At 35.4% G+C, this 23,217-nt stretch overlaps 1 protein-coding gene and 1 pseudogene across 8 annotated transcripts in view; one reads left to right on the forward strand and one right to left on the reverse strand.

Annotated features, from left to right (window-relative positions):
• LOC107137246 (WD repeat containing planar cell polarity effector) overlaps window positions 1-23,217 on the forward strand; it is a 487,063-nt gene that overhangs the window by 163,005 nt on the left and 300,841 nt on the right. For 2 of the 8 annotated variants that reach the window (XM_048804219.1, XM_048804222.1), the window contains one exon: window positions 8,527-8,618. The exons of 1 other annotated variant lie outside the window; for it this stretch is intronic. The gene's annotated coding sequence lies outside the window, so the exon portion shown is untranslated. Of the gene's footprint in view, window positions 1-124; window positions 626-8,526; window positions 8,619-23,217 lie in introns of those variants that run through there. 5 more of the 8 variants (XM_048804226.1, XM_048804224.1, XM_015479620.2 and 2 more) reach the window with 3 other exon arrangements.
• LOC125617350 lies at window positions 7,073-7,173 on the reverse strand (annotated as a pseudogene).

Here is a 23,217-nt window from a genome sequence, read left to right on the forward strand (position 1 = left end):
TTCCTTAGTGTTGAACTACACTTCCCGAAACCAGAGGGTCTGTTCACGTCCTTCTCCTTGCGCTCTTAGCCGTTTGTAAAGTAGTCCCTGACGGGGAGCTTCTGATTGGAGGATGATTATGAGCGGAGGGTTTGAGCTCCGGAGGGGAAAAGACGGCCTGTGGCACTCTACAATTGGCGGGAGGGAAGGCGTGTGTGACTGGAGGGAGGAGAGACAGACTCTTAGCGACAACACCCACACGCGCGCTACTGAGACCTTAGCCCCTGCTGAGGCTAAACGTGGGCGGTACAGAGGCCTTCCGCTGCGTAAAGCCGGCTCGACCCGGAAACAAAACCTTTTAAAAACATTGTACACGCTCCGGAGGGGCGGGGGCGTTGGAAATGTCGGGAAGACCAGATAGTTTCGCAGGTTGCTAGGCGACGAGGCGGGAGTACCTGAGCGAACTGTGAAAGCTAAGGCTCCCAGACCCCCGAGACCTAGAGCGAACACCGCGCCCTCCTCGGTCCTCCCTCACTTTGCTGGGAGTCCTGTACCTTGGGTGGCGTCCGGTGACGAGGAGAAAGTTTGTGGGGACGCCCCCTCCCAGGCGACTTAGGACTGCACGTTTTCAGCACTCCGGAGTCAGGTGAGCCCTGGCCTCAAAGTGAGAAATTTTCTTTTTATTTTAGCGCCCAGAATGCTGCTGTGCGCCATCCAGTATTGCTTTCTCTGGGGTGCAGCTACACCCAGAGGGTACCCTGAAGCTCGCGGGTGGAAATGCTACCGTATTCTGGAGTGAATAGTGTCTTAGAGTTTGCGCCCTATCTCCGCTATAAAACGTAGCTCTTCCAAAGTTAAATCAAAAAATATTTATTGAGTCTTTGTGGGAGGTGAGCCCCACTTCCCAGCAACTTGCATTCCACGGATCTTTCTTTGCCCTCCTTGAACGTTGACACTTTCACCCATCCTCTCTTTAGCAACTAGATGCACTTTACATCACTTTATCCCTTAAAATTATGCCAAATCTGCATATCTGAGGAAAGAGTGGCAGCTGAATGGGAGACACTAGTTGTTTCAGGTAGAATATCAGCTGTTAGAACATTTAAGAGGTAGGTTTTTATTTAAAAGTTAAGCTGCCCATAAGACATTCAGGGCTGTCTGAAAGCTTGTTTCGTGTGGATATTGAAAGGAAGGTGTGCTGCTCTGCCATAGTATTCCCAACAAAATGAATAAAATATCTTTATTGGATAACATTGGTATAACTTCTGAGTTTTATCGCTGGTAAATGAGTGCCAAGTGATATCTTTCTATTTTTCTCCATTTCATTTTTGAAAGATTTACTATTCGGGGGAAAGAAATATAAAGCCGTGCTTTCCTAGGTGATCCTTCAATAGCATTTATCATATTTACATGTCTCCTCTTTGAATCACTGTATTCATTCAGTTTTCAGATAACATACTTTTCTGATTTTCCTCTTGTGTTACTGATTGCCCTTTCTCAGTCCTTCCAAGGTTTTTTTTTTTTTTTTAAAGCTCTGATCTCTTAACTTTGGAGTGCCTGTTTTCTTCTCTGTCTACACACTTAATCCTTAAGTGAACTCATTCATGAGTTGTATCACTTCAAATGCTACCTCTGTTTTAAAAATTCCCAAATTTGTTTCTAGTCTGGTATTTCAGGGGTATGTCTAAACTACTTATTAGGTCCACTTGATTTTTCTAATAAGCATTATTTCTATTGTTTTACAGTATTTCCTACTGTGTACGGAAGTATAACCCTCTTTGAAACAAATAGCATGACTTGCTCCAGTTCTATGATGTTGGTTGTGGATGAGATTACCAGATTTCAAACTGTAGGGTAGAAATGACTGGTTAGATGAAGAACTTACTTTTTTGTAAGGCTTATTAGTCTGATTCATAGACTGAAATCTCCTGTTTTCAGGAAAAACTCGTCTGTTTTGGAATCTGTCTGCTTCCTTAAAGTTTCAGTTTGATTGTGTGTTTAGAATAAGTGGGTTTGATCAGTTAGGGTCTAGTGCAGGAGCTCAGTCCAAAACATCACTATCCTCCCCGCTCCCCATAATTTTTGTTTAAAAAGGAGAGGAGAAAAATTCTCTAAACATATTCATTGCCATTACACACATTGAACTTTAGTCAAACTACCTGCTATTGCCTGAAAATATACTCTACTTTTCTGCCTCCATATTTTATGTGTGCTTTTTCCTCAACTGCAATCTTATCCTACATTTCTGCCTATTAAAATTCATTCCACCAGGCGCTTTTCAAATACTTTGACCTTTGTGACGCCTTCATGGAAAAAAATTCAAGCATACACAAAATAAAGGTAATATAATTTTCTGAATCCACTGTTCTGCTTCATTAATTATTACCATTTTGCCTTCCTTCCTTCCTTTCTTCCTTTCTTTTATTTCTCTCTCTCTCTTTCTCTCTCTCTCTCTCTCTCTCTCTCTCTGGTGCTGGGAATTGAATGCAGGGCCAATCCTTGGGTGCGTGCTAAGCATGAGCTTTTACCACTGACCTGCAACCTCCACCCTACGTTTTTTGAAAATCTTCCTTTCTCTTCCTCTTTCCCAACATTTTCAAGCATTCAGAAAAGCTAAACCGTGAATACTCTTTATAGTAGTTTGAGTTATTGGAAAGTCATGATAAATTTTAAACTAGATTAGGTGGGATGGCCAACTACAGAAGAGAATAAAAAGGAAGTATGAATAAAAGAGGTGATAAAGAGCAGCTGTGACTTCTAGGATGAGGAAGAAAGACTAGGATAGGGCCCCTCTTCAAAAAGGTCATGTCCATGTTTACATGATGTATAGAAGTGCCCTCTGTCTTTGAGGAGACTAGCCCTGCTGGCTCACATGATCCTTACCCACCAATCAGACTAGCCCTGCTGGCTCACATGATCCTTACCCACCAACCAGACTAGCCCTGCTGGCTCACATGATCCTTACCCACCAACCAGACTAGCCCTGCTGGCTCACATGATCCTTACCCACCAACCAGACTAGCCCTGCTGGCTCACATGATCCTTACCCACCAATCAGTCTAGCCCTGCTGGCTCACATGATTCTGGGTAAGGATCAGAAAACACCTCATGCCAACTGTCAAACTGTTCAACCATTAAACTGTCATAACTGTCAAACCACCCCCGGCTCTATAAATATGCAGAGCTGTTCCTCAATAAACGGGCATTTTCTCCGACGACGAGCCTTGATCCTTCTTTCAGGGTGAATAAGGTTTCTAAACACTTATTAATAACTCTGATTACCACAAGTAAGTCTGAGGCTGAATTCAGACTCATTCTAACCATTCATATTATTCATCCATAGGAGCTGGGGATGTGGCTCAAGCGGTAGCACAATCGCCTGGCATGTGTGCGGCCCAGGTTCGATCCTCAGCACCACATACAAACAAAGATGTTGTGTCAGCCGAAAACTAAAAAATAAACATTAAAAAAAAAATTAAAAAAATAAATAAATAAAAATGTAAGTTTTAAAAAATTGAGCCACATCCCCAGCTCCTATGGATGAATAATATGAATGGTTAGAATGAGTCTGAATTCAGCCTCAGACTTACTTGTGGTAATCAGAGTTATTAATAAGTGTTTAGAAACCTTATTCACCCTGAAAGAAGGATCAAGGCTCGTCGTCGGAGAAAATGCCCGTTTATTGAGGAACAGCTCTGCATATTTATAGAGCCGGGGGTGGTTTGACAGTTATGACAGTTTAATGGTTGAACAGTTTGACAGTTGGCATGAGGTGTTTTCTGATCCTTACCCAGAATCATGTGAGCCAGCAGGGCTAGACTGATTGGTGGGTAAGGATCATGTGAGCCAGCAGGGCTAGTCTGGTTGGTGGGTAAGGATCATGTGAGCCAGCAGGGCTAGTCTGGTTGGTGGGTAAGGATCATGTGAGCCAGCAGCTGTCTGTTGGTGGTAAGGATCATGTGAGCCAGCAGGGCTAGTCTGATTGGTGGGTAAGGATCATGTGAGTCAGCAGGGCTAGTCTGATTGGTGAGTAAGGATCATGGCTCACCATTGGACGGCTCTTCTCAGGGGATGGGGAAGTTAGTCTTTGGAGCCAGGCTGACTCCCAACACACCCAAATGAGAAGATGGAGTTTTTTTTTTGTTTTTTTTTTTCTGCCTTCCATGTCATTTGTAACAAACACAAGGTGAACTATCATCAAAAATTGTTTTCATTTATCTATCAATTGGTAACTTGTTTCAAGATTTCCTCAATTTGGTTGAAAGCAAATAACTGAAAACCACCTAACTTGCAAAAGGATTTACTGTTCAATAGTCATTCAAAGCTTTACCATAATTTTTCTTCAGTTGTATAGTTCCTCTTTTATCTAGTTTCCTTAATTAATATCCTCTGAAAATGTTAGAAAAAAACTGAAATGTTATTTCAGTATCTTCTTTCTAAACAATTTGTGAAGAAAAATGCTTTTATTTTATCATTTGCATTAAGTATGTTTGTGTCAAAACTTTTAGGTGGCTCATTTGCTCATTGAATTTTCAGTTTAGGTCAAAACATTGCCATATAACCGAATTGGTAAAATCAGCCAATCAAATAAGCTCAATTTATTTTTTGGTTTTGGTTTGTTTGTTTTTGCAGTGTTGGGGATGGAACCCAGGACCTCATGCATGCTAGGCAAGCACTCTAATGCTGAGCTACATACTCAGCCCAAGATCAGTTTATTTTCTATCAGAAATAAAAAGACTTTATTTTTAAAATTTAGTCAATACCTTATTACTCATTTAAAAGAATCTTTTAAAGCTGCTGGAAAAATGATAAAATTCATTTGTAAGAGAGATTATTAAAACATTAAGATTAAAATGAGTGTATTAAAACTTTTAATACCTTTAAATATTATTTAAAAATATTAAAATTATGATAATGTTATTTCCATTGCTTTATTTGTAATAAAGTGGAAGAAAGTGGACCAAAAATGATAAATGACTTACAAAGTAAGGAATATGATAAAAGATATGGTATTCCATTAGTAAATCGATATCAAACTTAAAGATACTGAGTTTCTGAGAATTTTAAAATCAGATATTCAAATTAGAAATGATAAATTAATTTCATTAGACTTCTTGTACCTCACAATCATACTTTTCTCTGTGTATTTAGCAAAGGAAAAAAGTATAATTGCTAAAAATGAGTTGGTTTGTCATTTAACATGTAATTTTATTTTTTGTTAATAAGGAGTAAAAATTTTTTAAATTCCTAAGCTCAAGATTGACCATAATTGAAATAAATATTTCATTATGCAGTTTGCATTGAAAAATATGTGACTTGCTTTTAATTCCTTATTAAATGTTGTTTATGGAGTGCCTGCATGTCTATAATGATATAGCATATAGCATGTTCCCTCTAGCTATCCCTTTCCTGACTGTCTCTGAGGAGCAAAACAGATTGCTATCCTTTGGTTGTATAAAGCAGATGTGCATTATTCTCGAAGCCCACTCTGAGCATGTACCAAAAATTTCTCTCATTATCCTCTTAAAATGAATTCTTCTGCCACCTGCTAAGAGAAAGAGGTTTTCCATGTTGTTGTTGTGCCTAAAATCTCATGATTTTTGTCCTTGATTTACAGTGAATTTTAAAAGGGAGAGTTTTCATACCAAATTCTCACTGCCATCCTTACAGCAGGACATTCCCATACTACAAGAAAGCCACAAATATGTAAGCCCCTATAACTTCACTCAATCTAAATACAGAATCAGAGTCACTTTGTCTAGTAGCTCCTGGCCTTGTTTTCCTTCCAATTAGTTGGCCTTGTAAATCAGATTAAGGAACACATTAGCACTGATTTTAAGTTACCCTTCACAGGCAATATAATACAATGCAAGAGAGGATTTTTGGTCAGGTAGGTGTATCAGAATATTTCCAATTACAGTGATTATAAAGCTGTGTACTCTACTTGGAGAAGTAATAACTAATGTCAAGTAGCATAAGATGTCCTCTAATTTCTTTTTGAGTTTGAATCTTGAGGTGTATTTCTCAATTTGGAGTACAGTTTTTTGTTGTTGTCAAGGTGGCAAATAGTAGAGCATTAAATCATTATGCTAGATTTGGAGCTATTAAAATTTTTTTCTCAGTTCAGCATTATTAAGGTAATACTTAATTTAAGTTGCAGAAAATATTTGAAATAATTTTAACAACATTCAGCAGAAATACTAAGAGAGCATTAAATTTTAAATTCCTAAAATAGAATGTTGGCTTTTGATATCCTAGGCATTTTGGAGCTCATAAGATCATATGCTCTTATAGTATAAAATTATTTAACCTCATGTTAATTTTATCTTTAGAATGTATAAAGTTGTTATGTGTCTAATTAAAAATCACTCATTTTAATGTTTTCTTTAATGAAGTACAATTAAACACTTAATTGTATTTTGTTTGTTATAATCTGATTTTCATTCATTGAAAGTAGCCAAATAATACTTAGAAAGTGATGTAAAGATGCCTCTGCTATTGGTCTGAGTAACTACATTTTTAGAAGTATGCCGGCTTCATCATAGCATCCATGTAATTATAATCAGTCATATTAGATAATAGAACATTATTAAAAATAGGATCATTTAAAAAGCAAGATTAAGATTTGTGAAATAAAGGAGAGCCCAAATTATTATACATATTTTTTAAATGACAGACTGTAGGATTAAATAATTAAATTATTTAAAAGAAAGTTTGGCTTTGTACTCTTTTTTTAAACTTAAGAATAATGTTATCTTGGAAATTATTTGATTGGTTTAGATGAGATGCAGAATATTTTTGAAAGTATTCTCAAGTAATTTCTAAATGTAAATTTCAAAATATGTAGTATTTTAAAAATGATTATCACATTCACTTCAGTGAGTCTTAAACATAGTAATTCCAAAATCATATTTAGCCATGGCAAAAATAAAAGTGCTTCTAATTTAATTTAAAATTGTAACCAAATTGAGAACTACTTTATTACTATTTTTTATTATTTTATATAGTCACAATTTATACATAGCCCAGTATATTTAGCTTATACATACACACACACACACACACACACATATACACACACACACATATATACGTATATATGGAACACTTTACAAATTTGCATGTCATCCTTGTACAAGGCCTATGCTAATCTCTGTATCATCCCAACTTTAGTATATGTAATACTGCAAATACAATTACAATATATTTGACTAGAATTTTCAGGAATGGTGATGTATGAGATATTTTATGTTATAACCAGAGTAGTGATGTCTGCCTAAATTCCCAGCTGAGGCAGGAGGTCATAAGTTGGAGACCAGCCTGGACAACTTGATGAGAACCTGTCTCAAAATAAAAAGGATGAATATATAACCCAGTGGTAGAACACTTGTATAGCATGTGTGAGGCCTTGGGTTCAATACCCAATACCCTTACCCCCAAAAGTCATGTGATTATGTAATCAAGTTGCTTTGAGTATACAAAAGGTAGAATTGAGTGTAGTTAGTTGCTAGGTTCTCTTTTTAAACTTTGAATAAAGGAAGAGAGAGCATCATTCCTCAGGGTTTTTTGTTTGTTTGTGGTACTGGGGATTGAACCCAGGGCCTCACTCATGCTAAGTAAATGCTCTACCTCTGAACTACACCCTCAGCCTCAGGATTTTCTTTTCTTTTTTTTTGTACTGGGGATTGCACCCAGGGACACTCAAACCACTGAGCGACATCCCTAGCCCTTTTTTATATTTTACTTAGAGACAAGGTCTCACTAAGTTGCTGAGGCTGGCTTTGAACTTGTGATCCTCAGCCTCCAGAGCCACTGGGATTACAGGAGTGCCCCACTGCACCTGACCCCAGAATTGTTTTTGATAATTACATGTTTCTAGGTGTATGAGCTACCCAACACTTGAGGTTTTTTTCTTTTAAGTGGAAGGAGTAAGATTTGTTGATCTTAACTCTACTACGTCACTTTGTGACCTTGAGTACTTTTCTTGGTCTCTAAAAGCCTAGTTTACCCTGGAAGTAATATCATGGAGTAACCAAAAAGTCTGGAAACATAATGTGGCAATTATACTCCAATAGCTATCCATTTAAATGAAGAAATGTACAAAACATTCATACATACTGTTTCTAAGAGCAAAACTCTGGAAATAACCCAGGTGTCCAGGATGAATAAATATATGAAAATGAATGGACCATAGCAATATATACTCATATGGATGAATATAAAAAGAATGCAATGTTCAGTGAAAAAAGCAAATCACATAGAATATATACAATATAATTCAAGTTTTATAAAAAATTGTGTAAATGCTGTGATTTGTATGTGATTTGAAATTTTTTGTTTCTCAGTGTAACAGTATTGAAAATTGATAGGACTTTTAAGAGGTTGGACCTAGTGGCAGATAATTAGGTCATGGGGGCACTACCTTCAGAAGGGATTAATGTCCATCTCTTGAGAGTGTTTTAGGTTCGAGGGGGCTGGATTAGTTACTTTGAGAATGAACTGTTATACAGTGAGACTGTCACATGTGTTTGTTCTCTTTTGTTTCAGCCATAATCCCGAAAGACACAATCCTAAAAGTCATAGTCTTGAATGTTGAAGTCCTGAAAGATCGAAGTCCCTAAAGTCTAAAATCCCAAAAGGTCAAAATCTTGAAAATATAATCTGGAAAAATAGGTAAAATTTTACATGAGATGTTTATTTACATTTTAAGAAGAGAAATTATTCAAGAAACAACACAATAGAACATCCTTAGGCCACTTTACACAATATAATAGGCTACATAGCAAAAATACCCAGGTATAACTAATGAAAGTTTTTTTTTTTTTTTTTTTTTTTTTAATAAACTATATAATTTGGTTTTCTAGAATGGGAGTTTTATTTTATTTATTTATTTATTTTTAGTTTTCGGCGTACACAACATCTTTGTTTGTATGTGGTGCTGAGGATCGAACCCGGGCCGCACGCATGCCAGGCAAGCGCGCTACCGCTTGAGCCACATCCCCAGCCCCCTAATGAAAGTTCTGATACAGTGAAGAGCAGGCAAGCTGTATTCATAAATAGGTCAAAAAGTGAAATGTATAAACATATCACTATGGTTGGTAATTATGCACATATAATTTTATAACTACAGTCACATGAACTATTGTGATGGATAACCTAAGTCTTATGAGAAAGTAAAAAAATCCCAGTGGGTCATAATGTTCGTGAAGAACAGACAGATCATCTCTGTCCTTTTCTTTATTTTATTCTTAATAACCATGCTTGACCCCTGAGTAAACTGTCTAATAAATTCATTTTATAAATGAATTTGAATCATTTTTTAAAATATACAATTACCACACTACTAATAAGCATTATTTTTCTACAATTTGCTATGCTATGTAATTCATCTTTTTATCATTTCCAATACTGAAAATGTAAATTATGTAGAGAATTCTATTTTATTTTATGTATTTTTTTTTGCAAATTTGACTCTGTGAAAGTGCATTATCACATTGGCTTTGTGTGTAAGCATTATGTGTGTGTAGAAAATGTTGAAATTTCCTTAATAAATGAAGAGATGTCCTTTTAGTACATCTGCATTTATGAAAGAAAATTTGTAGAGATCTCAGTTCAAAGGGACTGCATGTGCAATGGTGACCCCGAGGAAGGAGAATCCAGTTAGACTCTTGACAGTCATAAAAATAAATATATTGTTACAACTTGTGATGAACAACATAAAGAAAAATTTCAGGTTGTAGAAGGATTGTAAGACAAAAGAACTGACCTGTTCATTAAATGTTGGTAAAATGTTTCCATAGATTGTTATCTCTTTTTCTTCAGATTTTTGTTCTATTAAATGGACATCAGTGTACATTAGTACAAAAATAGCTGATCTTAAATGTCATTTGGAGAATATTGTTTGAATTGACTTATTTTGCTATGGTTTTACCTTTGTGATAGCATACAAAATAAAAATTTGCTCAGCTAGTTATTGTGGTGCCAATCTTAATACCAAAAGACACAACCCCAAATATAGCCTTTTCCCCCTCGCCAGTGGGAATTGCAGCTTTCAGGATTTTGGCTTTCAGGATTTCAACATTTAGGGTTTTAATCTTTTGAGATTGTGATTTTTTACTTTAAGGATTTTGATCTTTTGAGGTTTCAACATTTGAGTTTAAGATATTGGAACTGTGCCTTTTGAGATTATGATTAATACTGCATCCATATTTGCTGCACAGCTCTTGCTTGCACTCCTGCCATGTGATGCCATTGTTATGACACAGCATGAAGCCCTCACCAGATGGGGGCTACCCAATCTTGGACTTTCAAAATCCAAAACTATTAGCTAAATAAAGCTTTCCACTTTATAATGTACCCAGTCTCAGGTATTCTGTTATAGCAGTACAAATAGGCTAAGACTGTAGCAAATACTATTGTTCAGGACTTCATATTTAAAACCATAAATAAGATCATGGGAATGATTAATTCAAAATTCAGGATGGTGGTTGTTGGTGTGGCAAGTGCACTGGGGTATCTGGAGTATTGGTAATCTGCTTCTTAAACTGTATATGTTTGTGGGTATTTAAAAATATTTTAAAATGTGTGTTTGACATTTACAACATATGTATTCATATGACTATTCTTTTATGTATATTTTGTTGAAAATAAAAGAGAAAAGCCATAGATCTTTTTCGTTTATGATTGAACTGAGCAAATTTGAGAAAAAAAAATAAAGTCACTCATGAATCATCTGCCTTAAAAGAAAAATTACCATGTTTGCAGATACCATTCAAATTTTCAATGTTAGATTTAAATCTGTCATATTGGTATTTAAAAAAAATTTTTTTTGGACATACTTACATGGAGTATAACTTATTCTAATTAGGATCTTATTCTTGTGGTTGTACATGATGTGTAGTTTCAGTGGTGGTGTATTCCTAGATGAACATAGGAAAATTATATTTGTCCTATTTTTTATCCCTTTCTTCCTTTTTGATTATATGAATTTTTTTACAATGACATTTTATCACCTTTATTGGCTCCTTAGTAATAATTATTTACTTATTTTTATGATTGCTTTAGGGTTCATAGCATACACCAAAATTCTACTTTGAAGTGGTATCATGTTTAGTATAAGAGCCTACCAATAATTTGTTTTCATTTTCCCGTTCCAACCATTGTTCTGTGGTTGTGGTACATTTACTTGGGTTTAAAGTATAAGTTCCATAATACATTGTTATTCTTTTCATTTAAACAAATTAAAGGGCTTTAAGTAATTAGGAAAATATCTTAATATTTATGTAGTTAACATTTTTAATAATTTAACTTTTTCTATAGATTCATATTTCAATATGGAATGATTTTTTTCTGCTTAAAATACTTCCTTTTTAAAAATATTTCTTGTATGTAGTGTGAACTGGATGATAAAAAAAATCAGCTTTTGTGTATCTGAAAAGTCTTTTTTTTTTTTTTTTGGTTTTTCAAAGATATTTTCACAGGGTACACAGAATTGTAGGTTGATAATTTTTTTCCCCCTCTACATTGAAGATTTTTAAATTTGCCTTATTTCTGATGAGAAATCTGCTATAATCCCTGTCTTTCTTCTTTTGTACTCAAGTGTCTGTTTCTCTTTGGATCTTTTTATTAACATTTTCACTTTATCACTGGTTTGAGTAATTTGATGATGATTTGCTATCAGTTTGTGTTATTGAGTAATAATGGATATACCCTTTTTCATGTTTCTTGTGCTTGGAATTCATTGAGCTTCTTGGACCTGTGGGTCCATGTAAGTATGTCCAAAAAAAATGTCCAGTTTTGGACATAATTTCTTCAAATATTTTTTTTCTATCTGCCTCCCATCCTGCCATTGTTTTGGGGATTCAAGTATATTTGTAGTAGGCCAACTGAAGTTTGCCCACTGATGCTCTGTTTACTTTTGAGTTCTCTTTTTATTTCTAGGTTTCTTTTGTAAAGTTTCTATTTCTCTATCTTCAAGGCTATTAATCTTTTCTTTTGCAATATCAAATACGCTGTTAATTCTATTCAATGTGTTTTTCACGTCACATTTTGTAGTTTTTATCTGCAGAAGTTTGACTTGTGTCTTTTTTTTTCTTTCATGTCTACTACAGTTTTTAAACATACTGAGTACAGTTATATATAGTTGCTTTTAAGATTTATTAGGCAGGATCTGAGTAGTTCTTAGTATAGGACTAGTAATTCTCCATGCCTGAGCCAGGCCTTTTTTGTGTATTCTACCCAGTGACTGAATCAAGAAGTTTGTCTGTGGAGCTGTTGGGAATAGGTATCATTCTCAGCCCCTTTTGTGTGCCAAGCATTATTATCTATAATCATTGGTATCTGTAATTTTTTCTGATTGTTCTTTTCTGGGCCTCATGGTTTTCTTGTGTGCATGTGCTGTCACTACCTAACTAAATTCTCAAGGGAACCATCTGAAGTTTTCTGGTTTTCTCTCTCTGAAGCTCTCTCCTCTCCACAGAATTCTAAAGACCTTGTCCTCCTCAGTCTTCTAGTTGTTTCCCCAATTTAACAGATTGTTTGCTGGGCTCCTCCTGGTTTATCCTTCCCTGAACAGGACCTTTCCTCTTCTAACATAGCTTCATATGCCTTCCATTCTGGTTTTACTTCTCTCTTTTTCGGTAAATAGGAGTGCTTTCTTTCTTGCATGCTCAGCTTTTATTTTTATTTTTTTTTCCTCCCAATCTTTTTATCCTGAAATAGTTTCAGATTTACTGAAGCATTTTGTAAGAATTGTAAAAAGAGCTTTTAAGTCTCCTTCAACTAGATTTATTAATTGTTAACATCCTGTCACAATTGGTTTACCACACCTTTCTCATCATCTCACTTTTCCCAAGTTATTTTTTTTCTGAAATACTTGAGTGTAAGTGGCAGACATCATGCCCTGCAACCCTTTTTTATCTTCAATGCTATTTCTTAAGAACAAAGGCATTCTTTTATATAACCACCAGTTGTAAATTCAGAAAATTTGACATTGATGTGCATATACTATTGTCTCATATACTCTCGTGTTCACATTCTGCCAGTTTTTTCAATAATGTTCCATGACATTTTTTTTCTCCAGTAGAGGATCAAACACTGAATTTAGATGTCATTTCTATTTAATCTTATATAATTTGGAGCAGCTCCTCTTTGTCTTTCATGACATTGTCTTGATTTTTAGGCTAGTTGTATGGAATGCCCTTCAATTTGGGTTTATGTGATATTTCTCATGATTAAATTCAGGTTATACATTTTTGGCAAGAAGTCATGGGTTCTGGGTTATCTTATTCTCCCAGTTTCAGGAGTTCACAGATCTTATTTTAGTGACTTTTAAAAACTATCAGTGACTTCTTTTTTAAATAGTTCTGCTTTTCTTATTGCTCTTAACTGCCTGAATGTACCCATAGTTTCTTAAGCAGAGTTAACTGCGTCTGGGAGATGACCTCTGCCATTTTTTCCTATCTGATTTCTCATATTTTGCTTACCAACCTCTAGTCTATGTCAGGTGTCCATTCCCAGCCTACTCAGATGTATGTGTAGGGCACAATGGGAAAGAATTATCATGTTTAAAACACATATATTTTTGTCTGGAATATCCTGTGGGTCCCTTTGTTGTAGAACTGGTAAAAAGGGCAGTTTTCTCAAGTGGTTACTGTGGCTATAGTTGGCAATTTGTATCTGCATCCTGTTCTTCATCCTGCCAGAACAGTGCCCTACTATATCTAGGGATTATGAGCTAAGTGATTTGCTTTCTGCATTATTTGCAGACACCAATATGGTGATATTTATTTAAATTTATTTTAAGTAATGATAATGTTGAAAATTATTATAAAACCGGGACAAGATTTTTCAGTGATTTAATACATTATTTACTAAAATTATTTAGTGAATGACTATTAAATAAGTCCACTTTATTAATTTGGCTTGATTAAGAAGTATAAATATAACTCAGTATTTTCTTTTTGTATTTCTGTTCTTACAGCATTATTATTTAGTATTTTCCTTAAAAGAGCTATTCAGCACTTCTGTGAATATAGTGTAGACTTTTTGTAGTTATCACTTTCAAAAGCTTAAACTAGATTTCCTAGTTTGCCTTTGAAAATTTCCTTTATTGGTTATCCCTTGTTTATATGTTCTTTCTATTTAATATGAATGAAATATTAATATCTAATTGTTTAAAGTGCAGTACTTAAGTTAATTCCATGTATAATTAAAAAATTTAAATACATTAACATTTCACAACATAGTCTATGATTGGGATTAGGGCTGTGTGTATTTGCTGTTCAAATACTCAGTATAATATTTGGTATTTGGATAAAATGCTATTATTCGTATCAAGTATGTTTGTTTAAAATTTTAGAGGAGATAGACTGGGGAGCTTGGAAAACTTGTATTTAACATAAAATTATTTGATTGTTTTCAGATATTAAATATACAAAATAGTTTTTGGGAATCTCCCAGTTTTATATGACTATTAGATTTTGTAGGTTTGCATCCTTTAATAATATGTTACTTTTAAATGTCATACATAAAACATTTAATCTTTGGGTCATGTTTGAAATGGGATAAAGGAAGGGAAAAGTGAAATGAGATACCTTCTCAATTCTTTTCTAGAGAACGTGAAACTCTCCTATTTCCTTAAGCAGACTTTCCTATACGATAAATTTTATTTCACTAGAGAAAACACATCTTTATTTTAAAGCACAATACTTTCCTTGTACATTGTGTAAATTGTTAAGGGTGTTGACATTTAAAAAGCTGTCTGACAGAACCAACTATTTACAACAAGCCCAGGCCAGCCAGAACTACTCTGGGAAGATGATATAGACTCACTGAAGCTAAAACTACCATAAGGCAAGATTACTCTAGAGACATAAAGTCTGGGTTTTGACTGCAGGAAACATCACTTTGGAAATTACTCTGTAGGTAGGATTAAATATAAAAACTTGAAATATGCATCTAAAATGAATTAAGTTACCATGCTGACTAGAACTCATTGTGAAATGATTTTTAAAAAAAGCATTTTGGCTAGTATTATTTAAATTACTTTAAGAAAGTTTGAAACTGAATTGTGGAACTTACAGTGAATATTAAAAGAACATCATCTTTTCTGGCTATGAAAGTATGATTTTATTATTATAAGTTGACTCTTAGAAAGCTATTAACTAATAGTTATTTAATCTATATGTGATATTATAGTATAAAAATATAAAATTGATCTCAGCCCCTGGTGCCTGGCATACAGCCCCCAAAACCCTTGAAATCTTCAGTGTGATGTTTCTTTTTATGTACTAATGAGATGACTGGAGTCTCCTGGATTTTCTCAGAATGCAGTGGGTGAGGGGTAGGTGATTGCCAGAGGAACCAGCCATATTATTAGAGGGTTGGAACTTTCAACTGTGTCTCCCAACCTCCAGGGAAGGGAGATGGGCTAAAGGTTGAGTTGATCACCCATAGCCAGTGATGTAATCAATCATGTCCTCATATCGAAATTTCAAAATGTTTCTCCAAATGGAGAGCTTCTGGATAGCTGAACACATAGAGGTTCCTGGAGAGTGGAGCATTTGGAGAAAGCATGGAAATTCTGTGCCCCTTCCCACATGCCTTGCCCTGTACATCTCTCTCATCTGTATTCTCTATAATATTATTTACAATAAACTAATAAAAAGTAAATTGATGGAACCCAAGGAGAGAGTTGTCTCAACCTCGATTTATAGGTATTTAGCCAGAAGCATAGGTCACAATCTGGGGCTTGTAATTAGCAGTAGAAGTGGAATGGTGTAGACCTGTAGGACTGAGCCCTTAACCTGTGGGGATCTGATGGTATCTGTAGGTAGATAGGGTCAATACTGAGTTAAATTACATGATACCCAGTTGGTATCTGCTATCGAATTGCTTAGTGTCTATCTGTGGAGAATCCCCACACATCTGTTATCGGAATTGCTTTATATATATATAAATATATAAATTGCTTTATATATATATATATATATATATATATATATATATACACACACACACACACACACACATATGCATACAGAGAGACTGTAATAGAGAACAATAAATTTCTAATAATAATAATTTTGGGAAATAATTATTGGATCAATGATCCTAAGTTCATTTAGTTACAGTGGGTAGCTAGGCTGCCTACTTTTGCAATGATTTTTAAGATTGTGTTATAGAATTACTGGTGGCATCTGTGTAACTGTATCTTTTTGTTTTAGCCCTTTACTATGCAGAATATTGTTAAATGATAAATTTTAGAAGTGAATATGATATTGATTCTCACACAAATTTAAAATGAACTTATGTCAAATTTTTTACTTAGTTTATTAATTAATAATATTATTGCCAGTTGAAGTACTACACATTTATAGTTAAGGAATATTGAATACAAAACTGGCATAACTGATGAATATCCACTGAACAATAATCACTACTTTCTACAGTTCACAATTTGCATTTCCAGGGGTAGGAATCATTTGTATTACCATCAATTTCCTGGAAGTTAACTAGTCTCTCTACAGAGTTGTAAAATAGTCAAGTCAATGACAGACAGATTGGACAAGGTAGCCAAAACACTTTGTTAAATTTCAGTCTTTTCACAGTTTTTCCTGAGGTAGGCTCAGTGGTTCACACCTATAATCCCAGTAGTTAGGAAGGCTGAGAAAGAAGAATTGCAAGCTCAAGACCAGCCTTAGCAACTTAGTGAGGCCCTAAGCAACTTAGTAAGACCTGTTTTAAAATAATAAATAAATAAATAAATAAATAAATAAATAAATAAATAAAAAGGGCTAGGGATGTGGCTCAGTGGTAAAGTTCTTCTTGGTGTAATCCCTAGTACCAAACATTTTTTTCCTTCTTGTTTATTATTGGTACCTCTGGTAATTTCTATAAGCTTGATTTTAGTAGTTGTAAGAGAGAAATTATTTCATGTCTATTCAAATATTGTAATTTAGTGCTGTTAATTCTGTGAGGGCAAGCATCTTAAAATGCAGGAATCATAGTATAATCATGTTCTGGTGTAAGTGTAATAGGTCAGTTAAAACCTGTGTTCTGATTCAGAAAGTAGAAGAAAACAGTTTTTTAAAAATAAATCTAATCTTATTTTAATTGTAATGAGGGAGCCACTTATTTGAAGGAATCTAGTAATGAATATTTATAAAAAGTAAAAATCCTTTTCTAACTGAAGTGGTTCTTCCCTGCTTTTAACTATTTTGAAGTTAAAAGTTATACCCAACTCAAAATCTGATGTACAGAGCATCTCTGAGATGTACATCAGATTTTGAGTTGGGTATAACTTTTAACTCCAAAATAACTAGAAGCCCTGAACTATATTGATGTTATTTTTATGAAATGTTCATATTGTATGATTTCTGCCCTGATGTTTGCTCTCTTGCCAGTAACTCATACTTTCCATCTTATAGTTAATAATAACATATTAAAGATAGTTTATAGTTGCATGTCCTTATATGAAGGAGGTGAAATATCATGTCTGATGAAATAGGCTCTGTCTGCCCTTCTTAGACTTTGAGCCAATCAGATAGTCCTGCCCAGGACACTGACTCTTAAGGAAATGATATATGTTATAGATTAGTTAGATTGGCTGAAGCAGCTCTGGAGTAGCTGAGAACCCAGCAGTAGTGGGGTGGGAAGTGAGCATGAATTTTCAGGGTTCTAAGGAATATGGACTTGAGTTTATGGTTTATGGTTTTTTATTTTTAAATTTATCACAAGAATTGTTTTTTTTTTTAATTTTTACTTTATTTATTGTATTTTTTTTTTTTTTTGTGGTGCTGAGGATCGAACCAGTGCCTCACATGTGTAGGCAAGAACTCTACCGTTGAGCAATAACCACAACCTCTGGTTTAGGATTTTTACCATGCTTTGACTCCTTTGGTTTCTTCTGGAGCCTGATTATCTAGGATTCCATTGAATCTGTGACTTATGTGATTTTCTTTCGATAAATAGCTTTTCTACTAAAGTTAACTGGAGTTGGTTCCCTTTGTTTATTTAACAAATAAGCAAACAAAGAAAAAATGAAGCAAAACTCTAGTAAAAGAAACAACCAAGTACATGGTTATGTTTCTAGGTAGATGATCCTTGTTAAGTCAATGTAGGAGGAAATAAAGTGAACTTACTTTATGTGGGAAAGAGAAACAATGCTGAAATAATTTAGGTTGCTGAATTATAACCCAATATCATTTGAATTAGCTAATGGAATAATATGGGTAACAACTCTAAGTTTGAATATATCATTTTAAAGTATTTCTAATCCATATGTCATCTTCTGGCCATATGTCCAAGAATAATATTTGGATATTTGAAACTTAAGGTACCTTAAAGTGAGCCACTTCTAGTAATGGTGGAATAGCTTGGATCAAACTAATCCTGTAAAAAAACAAACAAAATATAAATTCTGGACAAAATACAAAAAACCCACAACTCTCAAGATATTGGAGAGTGACCATAAAAGGCGGAAATTAAAGTGCCGTCAATACTTGGAAAGAGTGAATAACACTAATAAAGAAAATGAGATTTTGTTGCCAGTAGACCTAAACTACAAGTAATGGTAGTTTCTAGGCTGGGGATGTGGTTCAAGCGGTAACGTGCTTGCCTGGCATGCGCGGGTCGCTGGGTTCCAGCCTCAGCACCATATAAAAAAATAAAATAAAAATGTTGTGTCCACCAAAACCTGAAAAATAAATATTAAAAAATTCTCTCTCTCTCTCTCTCTCTCTCTCTCTTAAAAAAAAAAAAAAAAAAAAAAANCCAAGTTATAGCATAAAGTTCAGGAAAGTAGATTGATAGTTCTCTACATTTTATTTGAAGTAGGATAATATTAACCCTCAGTAGATTGTGAAAAAAAAAGGATGTATTGTTATCCCTGTAGCAACCATTAAAAAATAATGCAAAGAGTTATTGCTAAAATGTGAAGTCATTAGTTTCAATATACTGCCATGCAGCAAAGTTCAAATTTCCAAGAAGAGTTACACATTTATGGCAGATATTTTAGCACAAGATGCAGCTTGTGCTCACATATCTGCCATAAATGTGTAACTACTAGCATCCCATAAAAGTACTGAAATAATGCAGAAAATCTGAGGTAAATAATAATTGTAACAGCTAACACTGATGAGTATTAGCATATTCAAACTCTTTACATGCATTAACACATTCATTAAAACAACCTTATAAGGTGGTTTCTCTTAATATTTCCATTTTATACATGAAGAAAGTGAGGCATGGTGATGCTAAGTAATTTACCCAAGGTTTAAGATTAGTGGCAGAGTTAGGATTTGAACCCAGGATGACAGACTTCAGAGTTTGTATTCCTTCTACCTACTGTATTATGCCACCTCAGAATATGAAACCTGAATTAAATTTAGTCCTTCCTTTGCTTCCATAGACCCTCTTTCATTATATCAAATTGAAAAACAAGAGTTTACTTTTTAGACTAGGAAAGTCAAGGGAAAAGTTGGTAAGATGAAGGCTAAGGAGAGAAAAATCAGGCCACTGTTTGGTGGGGAAGGACATAAATATTTATCAGCTTCATAAAAATTTTTCGTATTTTTGCCTTCTGCCATTTCTGTTTGAGGATACATGATATAGTTATTTTTTAAGACTTTTTTAAAATAGCAAAATACTTTTTTTCTCAAGGTTAAAAATTTCATATTATTGCAACATATAAAATAGATAAAATTGACATTTTACTTACCTGGATGCTTTTATATTTTCTCATTTATGATGTTTGAATCACATCAGTAAGATCAATCATATTTGATAAAAACAATTTGCAAATGAGTATTACAGATAACAATTGTGATCTTAGTCTCAACACTCACTTATTTCTGTAGTTCATTTTAGTTATTCAGTATTGGGATAAATAATGAGAATGGCCCTACAAACAGAGTGGTTGGGTGCTGCAGTCCAGCTGGGCAAAATAACAGGGAGGTGACAAGTAACTTGAAGGTTGAAGCGGGAACTGTTTTATTATGGAGGAACTCAGCAGGAACTGAGCGGGAACTCAAGGTAGCGGGCACCCAAGGTAGCGGGAGCCGATTTATTGCGGAACAGCAGAGGTATATATACCTAACTGATTATACACAGCTTGACTAAATTAGCATCATCCAGATACAGCAATCAGCCATAAGGAATCTCCACCATCTTAATGGCTCCGTGGCGTTGCCTCGCAAACCACTCCTCCTGGCAAACTGCCAGGCGCCATCTTGACTTGATTTGCAGTCCCCAACAGTTGGGAGTCAGTTATTGCACCACATCCCCAACCTTTTCTTGGGATATCTTTCATGATTATAAGATTCTTGTGATTTAAGGCACATGAGTGAGTCTGAGAGGTTTTTTTGTTTTTGTGCTGGGTGTTAAACCCAGGGCCTCTTGCATGCTAAGCAGGTACTTTGTCACTGAGCTATACCTAGACCCTGGGAAGTCTCTTTAAACTGCCAATTAAGTATACCTACTTTTCTGTAGTCAGGTAATCTTCTGTGAAGGACTTATAATAAAATGATATATGCTTACTATCCCCATCTACCAGGGTACAGTACATATCATGGAAGTGGGGAGTTTGGGAGGCAGTAATCATCTATATACTGTTAGTATTTTAAAAAAACTGGCCTTTTGCTTCTGCATGTCAGTGATAGCTCTAGCCCACTTATTCCTTGCCCATGTGAGTTAGCAAATGTTTATAATCAGGAAATTGGGTCCAGACTCCCTGCACCAAAGTCATAGCAAGTAGAAAGCTAGATGTTCAGTAACTTCTCTTGTCTCACATCTTTACTTGCTAATTACCTCCTGGTAGCATCACCTGCAGATTACCTCATGTGGTAGAATCAATGAGTTAATACATGTAAAATGAAACATGGAAAGTATTCAGTAAATTTTAGCTATCGTTCTTTTTTCTTTTCCCCCTAAAAGGGGATTAAACCTAGGGTCTTGTGTGTACTTGGCAAGCGCTACAGGTGAGCTATATCCCCATTCCCAGCTATCATTATTCTTGTTTCTACCCTTAATGAAAATGGAAAAAAATTGTCATTATCTTTTATAGTAGACTCATATATATTTATATATTTATACATTTAAGTTTAGTACTCCGCAACCCTACGCTTTTTAAGCTTTTCTTAACAGAACTTTCATTCAAATTATGTCCAAATGAATTACATATAAATTTACTTACCTATTCATTTATTTTGAACATCTGTTAGTTGAGTGGCAAGAAATTGTGCAAGGAATTGGATAAATGATGGTCAATGAAACTGACATGGTCTCTGTTTAAAAATGTAAGTCTAAGAGCTGGGCGTGATGGTGCATGCCTGTAATCTCAGCTGCTTGGGAATCTGAGGCAGGAGGATCACAAGTTCAAAGCCAGCCTCAGGTCCTAAGCAACTTAGTAAGACTCTTTCGCTGAATTAAAATATAAAAAAGGGCTGGGGGATGTTGCTCAGTGGTTAATCACTGCTGGGTTCAATCCTCAGTAACCCCCCCTCCCCAAATAAATAAATAAATAAAAGTCTAGAAGAGTCTTGTAGCTCAGTGGTAGAGCACTTGCCTGGCATGTGTTGAGGCACAGGCTTCGATCCTCAGCACCACATAAAAATAAATAAATAAAATAAAGGTATTGTGTCTGTCTACAATTAAAAATATATTTTTAAAAAGAGTCTAGTAGGGGATAAAGACATGAAACAAATACAGATATATAAAATTTCCAACTGTTATTAGTTCTGTGAAAAGAAAGAATATGTGCTAAGAATGGGGAAAAAAATCAAGAGATATCTACTTTAGGTGGAAGGATTGGGGTAGAACCTCTTTTAGCAACTGATATTTAAGATGCAACAAAAGCAAAGTGGGAGGAAAGCACTTCTTACAAAGGGGACATCATGTGCCCAGCTCCTTAGGTAAAAAAGATTTTGGGGTCCTAGGAGTGGAGTATAAGAAGAAGCCAAAGAAGCTGGAGCTTAGGGAATAGAGCAGGAGCTGCATGAAGTGAAATGGAAGAGTGGAAAAAGAAATATATGCCTGGTCTTTTGTTCCTGGTTTCTGGTACACAGCTCCTAAAATCCTGGGAATCTCCAGAGTGATAAGAATGTCTTTTGAATGGTAATGAGATGACTGGTGGCTGAAGCATTCCTAGATAATTTCAGAGGGTTCTTGCCAGAAGGACCAAGAGAGTTTTAGAGGGTTGGAACTTTCAGCCCCACTCTCTAAGGTTCAGAGAAGCCTGGAGAGGTGCTAGAGGTTTAAATGAGCAAAGTTAATCAATCATGCCTACTAACAGAACCTTCGTAAAAACCTCTAAACAACAGCATTCAGAGAACTGGGGGGTTGGTGAACACACTGAAATTCTGTGAGGATGGAATGCCAGTAGAAGGCAATGGAGCTGTTTCTCACCACCCCTACCCATTCATCTCTTGGCATTCCTTGTATTTGACTGTTCCTGAGGTATATCCCTTATGATAAAAGAGTAGCAATAAGAAAATACGTTTTTGAGTTCTGTGAGCCATTCAGGTAATTTATTAAACCTGAGGTTGTGGGAATCCCTGAATTTACATCTGGGTGATGAGAAGTATCAGTGACAACTTAGGAATGTTGATCAGCATCTGGGAATTGACCGTTAGTGCGCAGTCTGGCTGGGCACAATTCAGGAGTCACTTGTCAAAAGAAACTAACTTTATTTTTAGAACCACACACGCCAAACAAAACAGCTCCTCAGGAAAAACCCTCAGAGCCCAACTGCCACCACCGGCTTTCCACAAGCCTCTCCACCTCCCCCACTCCTTCTGCTCTTGAGGCCCATTGGCTGGGTCGTGTGGGCGGAGCCAAAAAAAGTCCCCCAATGAGCACCTCCATAGTCTGAAAGGGCGGGGAAACAGCCCAATGAGCATCACTGCAGAGGAACCAATCAGCTAGAAGTTACTGGGGCCGCTGTGAGCCAATCATCAGCTGGCAGTCTGAAAGTTTGCTGGGGCCCCCTTCGGATGTGGCTCTCAACACCTTAGTTCTATAGATTCTGATACTAATTCTTGGCAATGTCAGGATTGACTAGAATTTTAGCATACCCAGTTGGTGTCCAGAGAATTAGAGAATTGCTTGATGTTGGTAAACCTTCATACCTTCAGTGTCAAAAGCATGAGTAAAAACAGTCCAGAATGGTACAGGCAAGGTCTTGCAAGCCAAACAGTTTTAACCTTAAAATTTCACAAGAAAAGGACAAAGAATGTGACT

Source organism: Marmota marmota, unplaced genomic scaffold, assembly GCF_001458135.2.
Source record: "Marmota marmota marmota unplaced genomic scaffold, marMar, whole genome shotgun sequence".
NCBI lineage: Eukaryota > Metazoa > Chordata > Mammalia > Rodentia > Sciuridae > Marmota > Marmota marmota.